The sequence below is a fragment of the Pteropus alecto genome, unplaced genomic scaffold (assembly GCF_000325575.1).
Source record: "Pteropus alecto unplaced genomic scaffold, ASM32557v1 scaffold101, whole genome shotgun sequence".
Classification (NCBI taxonomy): Eukaryota; Metazoa; Chordata; class Mammalia; order Chiroptera; family Pteropodidae; genus Pteropus; species Pteropus alecto.
In genome coordinates, this window is record NW_006432945.1 from 14,052,952 (window position 1) to 14,067,542 (window position 14,591).

General features: G+C 39.3%; 1 long non-coding RNA gene across 1 annotated transcript; it reads right to left on the minus strand.

Annotated features, from left to right (window-relative positions):
* Positions 1-12,075: 12,075 nt before the first annotated feature.
* On the minus strand, positions 12,076-14,005 carry LOC112476421. Its single transcript, XR_003045055.1, has 2 exons — positions 13,916-14,005; positions 12,076-13,718 (listed from the first exon to the last, which is right to left on the minus strand). It is a non-coding gene; the product is annotated as an uncharacterized LOC112476421 (long non-coding RNA).
* Positions 14,006-14,591: the final 586 nt, after the last annotated feature.

The following is a 14,591-nucleotide window of genomic DNA, read 5'->3' on the forward strand; positions in this document are numbered from 1 at the left end:
CAATGAGCTTATTATTGTTACTTCGAATAAATAAGCATTTTAAGTTATCACTTTTAATAGAGTAAATAGCCTCATATACATATCCAACATCTTCCCATCCGTCATGCGGCTTCCTTTACCTACAGCACCTTCCTTTCTCATCTGGCCTCACCTACTGCTACCCGAGCCTTCAAAACTCAGCTCAACAGCTACCTCTTTTCTCATCTCCTACCCCTCCTACTATAAATGATTCCTTCCTACTTGATTGCCAATGCACTTTATCTGAACTTCTCTTGCGATTAACATCTCTAAATGATTTATCTTCCTTGAGTGCAGGCTATTCATCTTGTATCTCCACCTCAGCTCACAGAGGGCATAAAATGAACACTTTTGCAATGAATATTTCTAAAAGTTGACAGTCAATAAGAAACTAGATCTCAAAGAACAAGAAACAAGAATGTAAACATAAGATGACTTTTAAAAACTAAGAATGGGTAGACAAATGTCAATTTAAAGAGGACCTAGGAAGAGACTGGGTCCAACTTCTGATCTAAATTATCCCTTCACAGTGTTTCTCTCAGAGTTGTTAGTTTTTAAGAAGGAAAACAAATTATAGCAACCTACGCAGAAAAGGGATTTATTTAAAAGGTATCTCTGGAAAAGCGAGGAACTGGACTTATAAAGGCCACACAGAGTAAGCCAAAAAGCATGCCAGGACCTGTCCAGCGATGACACCGTTGTTGCGCCACTGCTGAGTGCAGATGTCATCGCTTGCAAGACCCACGCTACCAACAGTCTGGACGCCGCACGCATGCCACACTCGGAACCACTGCCTCTGCAACTTCTAGACTGAATGAGATCGTGGCCACTGCCACCCCTCAGCACCAGAATGGATTCTGCACAGTACCATCTTCTTTACACGACTACCTTCCAGTCCAAAACTGGAAGGAGGTAGATTTGACTGATGGAACCTAGGTATGTGTCCATGCCCTAGAGAAAAAGGGGGCTGGAAATAAAGCATCTAACATGTTTAGCTTCTGTGTGAAAATAAAGCACTGACTCATAATTGGGGGGATTTTTCAAATACAGGAAAGGGGCTCAAATGCTGAAAAGCAAAACTAAGTGACGAATGTTCACTACTCATAACAATCCTTTACTGATGGCATTCGGGGAACCACATTACCCTAAATAACAATCAAAACTACCTGGTACTTAAGAGTCAAAGTATTATACCACTGTTAACTTGTTGCTTATAAGGGAAAAAATAAACTTTATAATAGGATGATTAGATTTCATCACCACTTTCCCACAATCTCAGGATCACTAAGAGTATGACAATCAGATATGTGCCTCCAGATATAATGTATTAAAAAAATATACACAGCACCAACTATGAATACTGATGCCTGAAATGTTTTAATTTAAACAAACCTTTAGGTCTAGCTTTCAGCTTACAGGAAATATAGGAAATAGAAAACAATGAAATAAATCTGACAAATTCAAAATGTGGAACATTATGGACAACTGACTAGTGTCTGGATGATCATGAGAAGAAAAAGGAAAAAGTGAGACGTGCTGTAGATTAACATGGACAGAAGAAATTTACAACTAAATGCAATTGCGTAGTTCTTGATTATATCTTGATTTGAACAAACCAGCAGCAAAGGACATTGTTATGGGCTGAACTGTGTCCCCCAGAAATTCATGTGTTGAAGCCCCAAGCCCCAGCACCTCAGAATGTGACTATACTCGGAGGCAGGGCCTTTAAAGAGGTGATGAAGTTTAAATGAGGTGAGCCCTCATCCAATGTGACCGGGGTCCTGATAAGAGGAAATTAGGCACACAGCACCTCGGATGTGCGTGCACAGAAGAAAGACCACGTGAGGACTTGGAGAAAAGGTGACCATCTGCAAGCCAAGAAGAAAGTCCTCAGGAGAAATAAAACCTGCCAACACCTTGATCTGGGACTTCTAGTCTCCAGAACTGTGAGAAAATAAATTTCTGTTGTTTAAGCTGTGATATTTTGTTATGGCAGCCGTAGTAAACTAATGTGAACATTTTGGGTACAAGGGACAAAATTTTAAGATGGGCTGGGTTTTTATGATATTAAGAAATTGTTAGTTTAGCTATATGTAATAAAGTGAGAATGTGAATATGGTTATGTAAGAAAATATTCTTATTTGTGAGAGATGTGTTTAAATATTTCGGGATAAAACAAATAAATTACTGTAATTTGTAATGCTTCACCAAAAGAGATGAAGCAAAGATAACAAACACAAGAACTGTTCGATTTAGATGGTTATGTGGTTATTAAGTAAATTATTTTTTCTTACAAATTTGAAATTTTCTATGATAAAAAGTTAAAACACCTATATGATACTGATGTAAAGAGAAAAACTGATCATACAATAGAACAGATTCCAAAAATGAATGCCCACAATGAAAAGACTCAAATGAGGAACAAAAGAAATACAATAATAGAGAAAACTCTAACTCTTCATTGTGTTGAGTGCAGGCTGTGAGCCAAGCGCTACGCTTACAGAGGTCAACAAGACAGATATGGTGCTGCCCTTGAGGGGCTCTGATCTAACACAGAAAAGAGACGTGACAAAACAAACAAATAAATACAAATAAACAGGAGAAAACGTATGAATATGTAAGTTTTTAGAAACAATCCTTCCTTTTTTCTACAAGTTCTCCTCCATCTCCAAAAGGGAGTTCCTCAGGGTTCTACTCCGGGACCCTTCTACTCACTCAGGCTCACACAGCACATTTCCACCCCACGCATCTTGACTCACTCAGGCTCACACAGCACATTTCCACCCCAGGCATCTTGCTCAGCTCTTATAACCATATGTCAAGCTGCCTACAGATATCTACAGAGTTTCCTTCACAGATATCAAACCTTGAAGTCCTTACCCAAAACTCTGTTCCTCCTTTAATCCCTGTTGGTAAAGCTGCCCAGGAATCAGTGCCTCTCTTCTCTCTCACCCCTAAATCTAGTATATCACAAAGTCCTATTGATCTGACCTCACGAAAACCTCTTAAATCCGTCCACTGCTCTCCGACCTCACTATGTCCACCCTAGTTCACTTATCTGGATAAATGTAATAATTTTCTAAATGGTCTTCCTGACTCCGGCCTTACTTCTTCCATTCCACACACCTAGGCCAAAATAATCTCTTCAGAACGAAAATCTGATGTCACCTGATACTTAGGATAAAACCCAAACTTCTTAAATGATCTTTAAGACCCAGCATTATCTAGCCCCTGCTTATCCTTATCTTTACAGCCCCATTTGTCACTATCCGCTGCCCAATCCACACTGAACTTCCTTTCTTCATTCTTCAGGTTTGCTGTTCTTCCTCACCTCTGGGCCTTCACATCTGTTCTCACCTCCCAGCATCCCTGGCTAACTGCTACTCCTTCTCAGCTTAGGCATCATCTCTCTTCTGGGTAAGATGCCCACCTCCGAGCTACCACTGCAGCTCCTATGGTCCTGTCGTTGTCGTGTTTATCACAGAGCACTGTAATCGCACACACCCCCATTAAGCTATGAACTGCTTAAGGGCAGGGTCCCTATCAGTTCCCCTAGTGCCTAATACATCGAAGGCCTTGACTGAATACGTTAACTCCATCAACAATTACTGAACTGATCTTCATATTCATATGACTCATCTTCAGCTGGAACCCAAATTTCATATTACTTTTCTCAAACCAAAAAGTCATGACATCTGACTCTGTGGGAAGATAACCTATTTTTGCTTTAAGACTCAGAAAACTGCGGAATTTACTGCAAATATCATTTTATTTCCACTTCAAATGGGAAACTTACCAAAAGTCCCAGTTTTCAGTCCTACTGTTAACAGTCCTACTTCCCCTTTCCTGATTACCCCAACCTCCTTGACCTCTCAAACACTATACTAAGTTTGCTACAGGGAAAGAACCTTCCCAGATACGGGTATAAATATATTTCACTGCAGAAATAGCTTAACAAATCATCCTTCTCCCTAATATAAATAGGCAGTGTCTAATATTATCATGTTTTTGTTAAGCAATAGGATTTAATTACTCTTGCCAAACAGTGATGCATACTTCCTTAAAACATCACCCAAAAACTAGTCCTAATTCAGTCTCTTTCCTCTTCCATCCCCCACCCATTTTGCAGAGGAAGAAACGAAGGGATAATGAAGTGAAATAATTTTCAAGAAAGTCTTAAAGCTGGTTAGAGGCTGAAAGACTATTTTTATATAGTAGTTATTCATCTTAGGAGATGTTCATTAATAAGCTTAATGACAGATAGGTCTAATTTAGTTCTAACACAGTTTAGGAATTCACTTAAAAAGTATGATCAAGAGCCTACTAAGTTCCAGACACAACAAGAAAAGAAAAGGAGAAAACATTTATGAGAACTCAGCTACACGCCAAGAACTGTGCTATATCTCCTCTACGCGCATTAACTCATTCAAGATAAACAGCCCTATTTAATGAGTACTATTATATTCATTTTATAGACAACTTCCCCAATGCCACACAGAGCCAAGATTCAAACCTAGGACACACACCAATTACAGAGCCCTAAACAAAAGTTTTTTGCTTTTGAAAAGCCTATAGCCTGACGCAAAAACAGACAAATGACAATACAGTGTCATCAGCAGCACAGCAGGGAGGGAAAGCAGGATGCCGGGAAAGCACACGTGGGAGATCTCTAAGAGTCCACTGTCTCAGGGAAGGCTTTCAAGACAATGGCACCTGTGCTAAAACCACAACTACGAGCCATCCAGGACAGAAAGACGACCTGATCCACCCTCTAAAAATACTTAGCACCCAAATGGCAAGAATCCTTACTCTGATATCTTATACAAGCAAATAATTTCTCATCAGTGTTATACAGCAAATACTGTGCTGAATTATGTCTAATATTCCATAAAATCTGCAGGTCTGTGTCATATATAAGAAGAAAATTAAATCTAAGGTTATTCAAAGCCCTTTGGAAATCAGTCATTCTAGATAAACAATTTGATGACTGAACTAAGAGTTTACTCTCTGGTTTGCATAATATTTCATATAAAAAATTATCTAAGATACTTTAATGAAGACCATGTATCTAACCTGTTCTTGGTAAGACAGAACATGACAAACTTGCATTACTATTCTATACTTTAGAAATACAATTGCTACCATGATGCTAATTATGTTGTGCAAGATTTTTCCTTAGACTGACTATGGTTTTTAGATTTGGTGTATATCTATATATGTGTGTGTATATGTGTGTTTGTAGACATAGACACACATATATATCTATGTGTATGTATATGTGTATTTTTTCCTATTTCTTCACTGCTACCATGCTAGCAATCTCACTGTTCTGTAATCAGCATCTCACTGCTTCTGAAGGACTCCTCCTTCTAATCTGCTGCCTTAGAAACCATAAGCATCAAAAGTAAAATAAAAATAAAGTTTTCGGTGAGAGCTAAAAAGCTTTATTTATAAGGAATTACTGATAAAATTGACATCTGCTTTGGGATTTTTGCAATGTTTCAGAGATGCGAAGAGCTGCAGCTGGGTCCACATACGTAAAGAGCTACCATTACAAATTTTCATACCACTACCTAAAATGTCTCTCTTGCCTTCTTTAAACTCAACACAGATACTCCAGGCGGCCTTACTTGAAACCCCAAACCAGGTTACATAACCCTCTGAAGCTTTCCTGTAAGACACATCCTGTGCTGCCCCATCCTTGCTACACTCCACTGTACTTATATGTTTCTCCAATATGACTGTCGGCTCCTTAACAGTCTCTTATCTCTGCTTCTCTAGTACTGAACTCATACTCCATGTTATAAATGTCTATTGAATAAAAGTGTCAGAGAACGAAACCAACTGTATAGAGCCATAAAGCTATGACACTCCGTACAATAAAAACAACCGTTCGGACCCATAAGATATTAATCTTCTTCTGAAAATATACACACAGGAAATCAAGTTTAAGAGAAAGCATAAAAAAAGTATTAAGTACAAGCATGTGACAACCTACTATTAAGCTATTTTACCCACAACATCTCCCAAAGCATCTTTTTCTCTTCAGGGGAAAAAGCAAAAATACATAACTATATTTCTCCCAGGCAAATATAGACTTTTGTTCAACCTAAGCGCAAAAAAAATTGACATTCTTTAATGGTGACTGCTGATAATCCAAGCTAAAACAAAAAACGATATTTTGGGTCTATCTAGCTATTTTGAGGTGTTAGAATAGAAGAAAAGTCACCCATTAGAAACTTTTTTTTAATTTTTACTTTTCAATTAGAGTTGATGTTTAATATTATTTTATATTAGTTTCAGGTATACAACATAGTGGTTAGACATTCATGTAGTTTACGAAGTGATCCCCTCGATTAGTCCAGTACCCACCTGGCACTCTACATGGTTATGCCAATATTATTGACTATATTCCCTGCCCTGTACTTCACATCCCCGTGACTATTTTGTTACTGCCAATTTGAACTTCTAAATCCCTTCCCCTTTTTCACCCAGTCCCCAAGCCCCCTCCTGTCTGGCAATTTACCAGTTTGTTCTCTGTATCTAAGACTCATAGATTTTTGATGTTGGAAGGATCTTAGCGGTCACCTAATGCTATTTATATATACACTCCTCATTGCAGGAAGAATTCAGTGGCTAGAGATCACCCAATCCACTTTTTATTCGATACGCCCCTACATTTCTGCCTGCCTTTGCCTTTCGCTCATTGATCCTCTGGATGCACACAAAATATGCCTCCTACTTTGCAGATAGTAACCTTTCAAATATTTATGTTTGACTTATTTTATATCATTAGTGATTACAAAGTAATATACGTATTTATCTATTTCAAAGATATCTTTGGCTTCTCAAAACCTATCCAGTAAAATGAAAACACCAGGCACATTTATAGGTGTTCTTTTGTAAATCTTATATGTTTTAATTCTCATAACCACCCCCTGAAGCAGGCAAGGCAAGTATCATCACCCGCATGTAAAGAACCATCAGTATAGAGTCGTTGGCAGTCACTACAGGCAGATTTTGTAGCAAACGAGATCGCCTCTCAAGAGCTACGCGATCTTAAGCAAGGTACTGAACTTCTCTTCATGTGCAAACTGGGAATGTTGTAATAGCTCTTACCTCATACAGTGATTGTGAATATTAACTAGATATGCACATTATCTTATTATAATTCATCCATATAAACACTCAATTAATGTTAGCTTATGATCATTATGCAAAAAGAAAAAACTGCAGCAAATCACTTATTCTCTCTGAATCTCACGGCAGCCCTAGATCAAGCAGCAAGGTCCTCTGTTCTACCTACACTGTCTTCCACAAAACAGTTACTTGCAGCTTAATGACTACTTGTCTTCACCCCTCACCATCCCTTGGCCAACCAAAATTTCTAAAATCTACTACTGTCATCCTCTTCCAAACAAAATTTTCAAAAGTACAAAATTGCCAAAGCTCTCACTTAGAAAAGTAAATGCTCAGTGGAACACAATCAAGTTCCACTATGAGGAGCAGGCGAACATAATGGAACTGACATGCAAAATGGGAAGTATGGCATTAACTGCTAAGCAGACTGGCTTCTCTAACCTACTATTATTAGATTACCTTTTTAAATTTTTATCTGATATCTTCAAATGGTAGAGATTGCTATTCTATTGTTTGTGAAACCAAGTACAACAGGAGAAACCTGTTTCATCTATCAAAACTTTTGATAATGTTGACAAGAAATACAAAATGCAGGCCAGAATTGGGGAAGAAGAAACAACCTAGATGCCTAGACTCGTTTGTGAAAAATTAAGCTGCATAACTCATGCATAAAAACGGTAAAAGTTCACTAGCATTGGCAAATAGGTGGTCCTAGAATCTGAATAATATCTAAGTTCGTCTGTCCATTAACTACCAGGTTGGCTTAGTGTTAGAGTAGATTCTAGAATACCGAGGGGGAAAATGGATGAAGAGACATTAACTGAATTACAATTCAGCACCAACATGATGGGCAGTATTACATCTTTGTACAGAAAGACTAGGATGAAGGCAAACCAAAACATTAGTCCAAGCACGGCCATTAATAGCAGGACAAATATGAGACAAGGATTTAAAATGAAAGAATACAGTTCATGAGAGAAGAGGTTTGTGAAAATAAAACAATAAGTAAATGAGTTCTAATGGCAAATAGCTGCTGAAATAAGAAATTTAATGTAAAACAAACCAAGAAACCATATTGTTGCCAGTATATGTATAGGCTCCCTTTAATGGAAGACTTTTCACTATAGTATAATCTATTCAAAGTGTTATACCAAAATAAATTTACTACAGAAAAACAAATCAATAATCATTCTAATAACCATTTATATTTACATAATGCTCTTAGCAGAGGCCCCCAAACTGACAAATACATCTTGAAGCACGAAATAAATACTCTATATGGTTTATCAAAAACTAGTGTTATGTCTCTTAAACCTTAAAAACTAAAAACCGCAGGTTTGTATTTTTTCTAAAATTAGTGTTTATTATTTGCATCCTCCGTAGTGGAAGCCTGATTTCAATTTAATGCTCTGTGTTCCACTGAGCATTTACTTTTCTAAAATCCTGTCATTTCGATTACTGCTAATAAGGGCAGAACGATAGTGTTTTCGTGGGGTAAGGGAGAGGCTGAGCAATCCCTCACTGGTACATGAATGAATTCTACACTTGGCTTTTAAAATGGGCTCCTTTCTTGGAAATTTGACATACAAAAAATCCCTTTGGGTTTGCATTGCTTTCATATTTGTGACTATTTCACATGACCGTCTTCAAAGAGCCAGACACTTGTTTTTAGTCATTGCCAGGTAGACTGTATTTTCACCACAAAGTCCAACAACTAATGGATGTGCGTGTGTACATTCATACAAACATATACATTTATGTGTATGTGCATACCTGTATCACAAAAAAATGATGGTAGAAAATTTGGAAGGGTTCTAATAAATTAAATTTGGAAAGCCTAACACGTCTCAAAAAAAAAAGAGAGAAAGAAAGAAAACTCAACTGTGTGCCGACATGATTAGCTACTCCATTCAATTGGTGTGAGGTATCTGAGGCCTGCTGCATCTAACTCTTATCAAGCTGCTCAGGATGTGCTATCTCGTGGAGCAGTTCAGATGAAAACTGCTGAAGCCTCCTAAAATGGCAGGACAATGTATCGGAAGCTTAAATGAGGAAAATAGTATGGCAAAGACACAATTCGAACTTATTTTGGAACCAAAGCTCATCTCAAAAATTGTCAACCATCCAGAAGGAACCCAGCTTTGTACCAAACAAGTATTTACTTACTACGGCAGCTTCATTACCAAGATTACCAAAATTTTCCACACACTTCCAACAGTCTCTGTATGTGTTGTTACCTGGGCAACAGTCTAAAAGGCTTTTACCTTTATAGAACTAGCAGGTCAAAGAGAAGTAAAGCTTCTTCAAATTGTGTCTCATTTTAATTCAAAGCAGTAAGTATGAAATCATCAGCAGACGGAAAACCTTTGAACTACCATTAGTGCTTTGATTTGATTAAAAGACACAATTTATCGTCATTTATCTTCATTTCTAGCCACCGAACTCCCCTGTGAAATAAGGCAAGCTCCGTCCAGGTCTTCGAAACATCCTCAGTCATACAGGCTGTCACACACGTAAGTGTTGAAATCCAAGGAACTTCTTTGAGTAAAGAATCTATCAATCCCTCACAGCTGGCTTGCCTTGCCCTAAATTTTGAAAGCTAGTCAGCTCAGCTATGGATCTATATAAACTGCCTTTCTGCGTGAACCAGACCTGCCTCCAAAAATTAAGACCCAGTCATTTAGAAAACATATTTTAGATGGCTCTTTGCTTCCTGCTCTGCTACAGCCAATTTGGCAAAACAAAAAATAATGCTATCTCCTTACAAAGAAAATATTTGTCCCTTTCCACCAGTTTTAGGATTGGTAAGCCCAAGGTTGTTTCCCTGATCCTGATACTTCTCCCCTTGGCTTTTACTCTAAGGATAAATACCTAAGTGTTCTCTGAGTCATATTCTAATCAGAAGCATAGCATATAAAGTTATTTAACGTCAAGAAGTCCTAGGTGACTCCGGAAACAAAAAATGAAGGATAAACTGAAAAGCAGAGAGGAAAACTGGCAATCAAGGCTCTTCACCATCTGGTGCTGACTCTTTCTTGCCTAGCTCTTTCTCTCCATGCCTTTGATCACCCTGACCCAGAAAGGCCTTTCTCACCATGCTATTTGTCTTATTTCTACATGTCCAAATCCTATCCAGCCTCCAAAGCATGATTTACAAGTCACTTTTCCCTTATCCTTCAACTAAAAGTAATCTCTCTCTCCTCTCTAAACTCCTGTAGCACCTTATCTTTATCTCTGTACTACACATTACTTTCTCCCTTATATTATCTTTGTTTCCATATTAAATCCCCCACATGAACACAAAGGCCTCAAGGTCAAGGTTCATGCCTTATTCATCTCTAGTCAAACTGCTTAACACAATGCCTTGCACACCTTAGGCACCCCAACTGAGCTACACGAATGGCTTGGGTTAAGAGAGGAGATAAGTCCACTAGAAGCAACTCCGGTCTAGGAGTCTGGATACCCTGGTTTTGCTTATAACCAGCTATATAAACTTGAACTTCAGTCTTTAAGTATATATACCTGCAAAGTGAAGAGGTAGACTAAACTATTGTAGGCTGTTACTTTAGCTGGCTATAAAATCAATTTGGGGGTCAAAACCCATCATTTTATTTTAATAAAATGAAATAGAACAGAAAATGCCAAAGTGTGTTGTTGCAGGCAGTGGGATGCTGTAAATGTTTAACTGGCTATCCAGAAGCGGGCAAGCCCTGAACTGCGCCACGCTGATTTCCCTGGTGTACATACTCCCACCACGGCCAATTTCAAGCTGCCAACGAGATGTCCCTGAACATGGAGCTAAGTGAAAAGAGAAAGGCATAATTGCCCTTGCAAACCACTGTGACGAGCCAGCTCCAGTAAGGTTCTGAAAACATAAGTATTGTTTCCCCAAATTTTTCTTTGAACTTTGTGTGTGTGTGTGTGTGTTGAATCAGGGTATTTCTTACTGTGAGTCACAGTCAAAACAATTTAGTAAGTATTCAGCTAAACAATTACCTGGTCTCTTCCATGTGTACTACACAATGCAATAAATCTGACTCTTGATTACATATGTAGTCTCTTCACCACCACAATTTATACTTCTCTTCACAAATGCAAGTAACAGGATGCCTACTGATATCACCAGAAGGCAAATTATAGGGAGTGGAAATTTGGCTTAGGAGGTATCAGCGAAGGGCCGAGGTTCTCAGCCTTTGTTCAGCCCCACGCACCTGAGACACAACATACTCTTACAAGCGGTAGTGGTTCTTTTAGCGAAGGGTTGTGGGGAGAGGAAGAAAGGAAGAGGATATCTACAGTATGAAAAAATATCCCAGAATTGTGATATTTGTGCCCATGCCCCCCGCCACACTGAGAACCTAGGTACAGAGAAAACCGTACTGTAAAAAAGTTTCCACCTCCGATGTTTGCCAGCCAAGTTCTCCAGCATAAGCCTGCATCCCTCAACAAGATCCCATGGCTGAGAATTCCCTACCAGAATTAAGTTTTTGCCATGGACTGGGGACATGAAGTACTTGCCGAATCTAGAACAGGCAAGGGGGAAAACACCACGGCAAACAGTTGTTAGACTTGACATTCTGAGAAAATTGGGCTTTTATCAAAAAAAAAAAAGGACTTTCTTATTTTCTTATTTAAGCTTACTAAACCGAGCGAGGAGCGGGGAAGGTTCTTGAATGTATTTTTGGCTGTACTATGTCTATCACAACACAGTCTGTAACCAGATTTTTCATCAGTGTTTAAAAAGGATTGTTTTCTATTTTTAAGGCTATTTAGAAAACAAGAAGGCTCAAAATTTCAAATATACTAATATTCTTAGTCTAAATCTAACTTCAGATCAACTGAATATATGCCTAGAAATTTCCCAGGAAAATTCCCCAAAAATTACACCAAAAAAAAACAAAAAATGTCAAAAAGGAGTCAGCATAAGCACAAACTTGTTATACTCAAACAACTATTGCATCCCATCCATTGAATGAGTGCAATATGGAAAGTAAATGAAGTAAGAAAAGGAGAATGTTGAGATACAAGTTCTGCTTCATTGCATTAACTCTTCCTTATTAAGGTCCGCTTATTTTCACATATTTATAACCAATTTCATACACTAACATAAAGTGAAAATTATTCCCCGACTCTGAAAAGCCAAGAGTCAAATCAAGTCTCCATGCTCAGAATATTAGACTCCTCCTTAAAAACTGAGTCTGTTTTACCATAACTGAGGCTCGAGCCTGTACTTCGTCTGCCTCCACTGTTTGTGGTGGCAAATGCTCATAAAACTATCTCCATAAGAAACTCAACTGTCTTCGCAGTACCAGAGGCCGGAACAGCCTGGGGCTGCTGGTCATTCCCAGTAGCTAACCTATTTACATAAGGTACAAGCTATATGCATGTAGAAACTCATTAAAATTTGTGAGACATAGCAAAAAAGCTCTGTGCTTGGGAACCCCATAGGCCACGGTATCTATTTCATTCTCCAAACATCATCTATCCAGCCATAATCATGCCCACATCACTTCAAGATAATGGTAGGCTGGAATGCAGACCCGGCTCTATATCCTCAAGACAAGAAATTTTTGCTACTTAGCTACTACACTCTTCAGAGTCTATCTTTAGAAGCCTGGCTATATCCCACTCCCAATATTTTTACTTGGCACAATAGAATTGCTTCTTTTGACTACTCTTAAATATACTAATATTCTTAGTCTAAATCTAACTAAATCAGCATTAAAGATTTTCAGCTTTAATGCTGTATCATCTGAGTTCAAATAAATATACAGTAATTTAACAAGTACAAGTTTGGGTTAAGGCAAAGAAAAAAATTTTAAGTACAAGTTTTTGGAAGTCACAAATTTAGAATTAGTGAGCCGATAAATAAGAACACTCCTTTTACACATGCCTAAGAACATTCTGGCATTCAAATAAAAAACATCACAATAACTACTAGAATGAAAAGAAAATGACATGAATCATAAAGCAAATAGCAAAAGAATAAAAATTCTCAGACTATCACAATTATCATATATAAAAATTGTCATCGAATAACTCAGGCCCCCAAAACACATCATACACTTATCGTCACATCTTCTTATGTTGGCTGGTATATTCACTACATGTCCCAATAGTACGAAGACCTACTACCTGTTTCCAGCTTTCTAGAATACGAAGTAGGCTATATAATAGCCTACCGCCCAACTACATCCAATTCTCCCAGATGACTTATTAATACATAAAATCAGAGTACATTTTGAACTGATTTAATATAGACATCAGTCTAACTCAGACTCAACTAATTCCTCAAGCAGGCAACGGTTTAATACAATTTGACGATAATGTACACATGAATTTCATCTGGTCTTTCTCCTCTGCAATGTCATCATCAGTTTCATACGGGGCCCGCTATTGAGATAATGCATCACAGGCCAATTTTCCAGGGCTAGCAGCTTGTGGACCAATATTTTCCATGGACAAAATCCACTTCTAATTCGACCACAAGCAAACTTTGTATCTTCTGATGTCATAGTACTGGATATGTACAGAAGTGCAGCAGAATCCAAATATAAACACTATTATGAGAAAAGTCAAAAGGTTTTCATGAAATTGTTTTCAGAATTGTGACAAGCAACTACCTACCTCCCACCGTGTACGGGAAAATTTAAATGTATTAAAAATGCTCTCGACTTTCCAGTACCAAATACGCAGGCCTTGAAATCAGTTTCCAATCAGCGCTGAAAGCTGTCAAGCGAGCTAAAGTTCTCCTTACCGTTAGTGGTAATGAGGTTGGCGTGGCCTTTCACTTGCATGAAGCCTCAATTCGGCCACTGATCACCTAAATTCCGGCACATTTTCTAAGATAACCCTAAGAGGTTCAAGGGGAAAACACAAGCACCTGGACACACTGCCCTGGGATCAGAAACCCTGTCCATCCAGTCCCGGAGCACCCGGCCACCTCCCGCTGGCCGGTGGCCCCCTTCCACATGCTGACGCACTGCTGCCCAGCCCTGCACCGTTGGCGACCTGTGCAAAGTACTAATCCTGTCTCAGAAAGTTTGTCTCAGTTATCAGGACACCGAGCAGCTGCAACCTGGACGGGGGGTGTCTGTCGTGGCCAGCCAGTCAACTTCGAAGCGGGGCATTCCTTGCAGGTAGAGATCTGCCCAGGACGCAGCCCATCCCAGACTGCAAAACCACAAGCATCAACAGCAGGAGCGGAGCAAAGTGCCGGGCGGAGGCAGGGGGAGTGCGAGGGCGAGACACGGTCCCCGACAGTGTGGTCGAGAAGACACCCTACCCACACACCCCCCGGATGCAGGGCCGCTGGGACGGCGGAGGCGCGGCATGTCAGGAGGGCACAGCTGGGGGCGAGCGCCCGGGTCGCCACCCCGGCCCCAGGTGAGGGGCGCCGATCCCGCCCGCCCGGGCCGCGAGCAGGGTTCCCC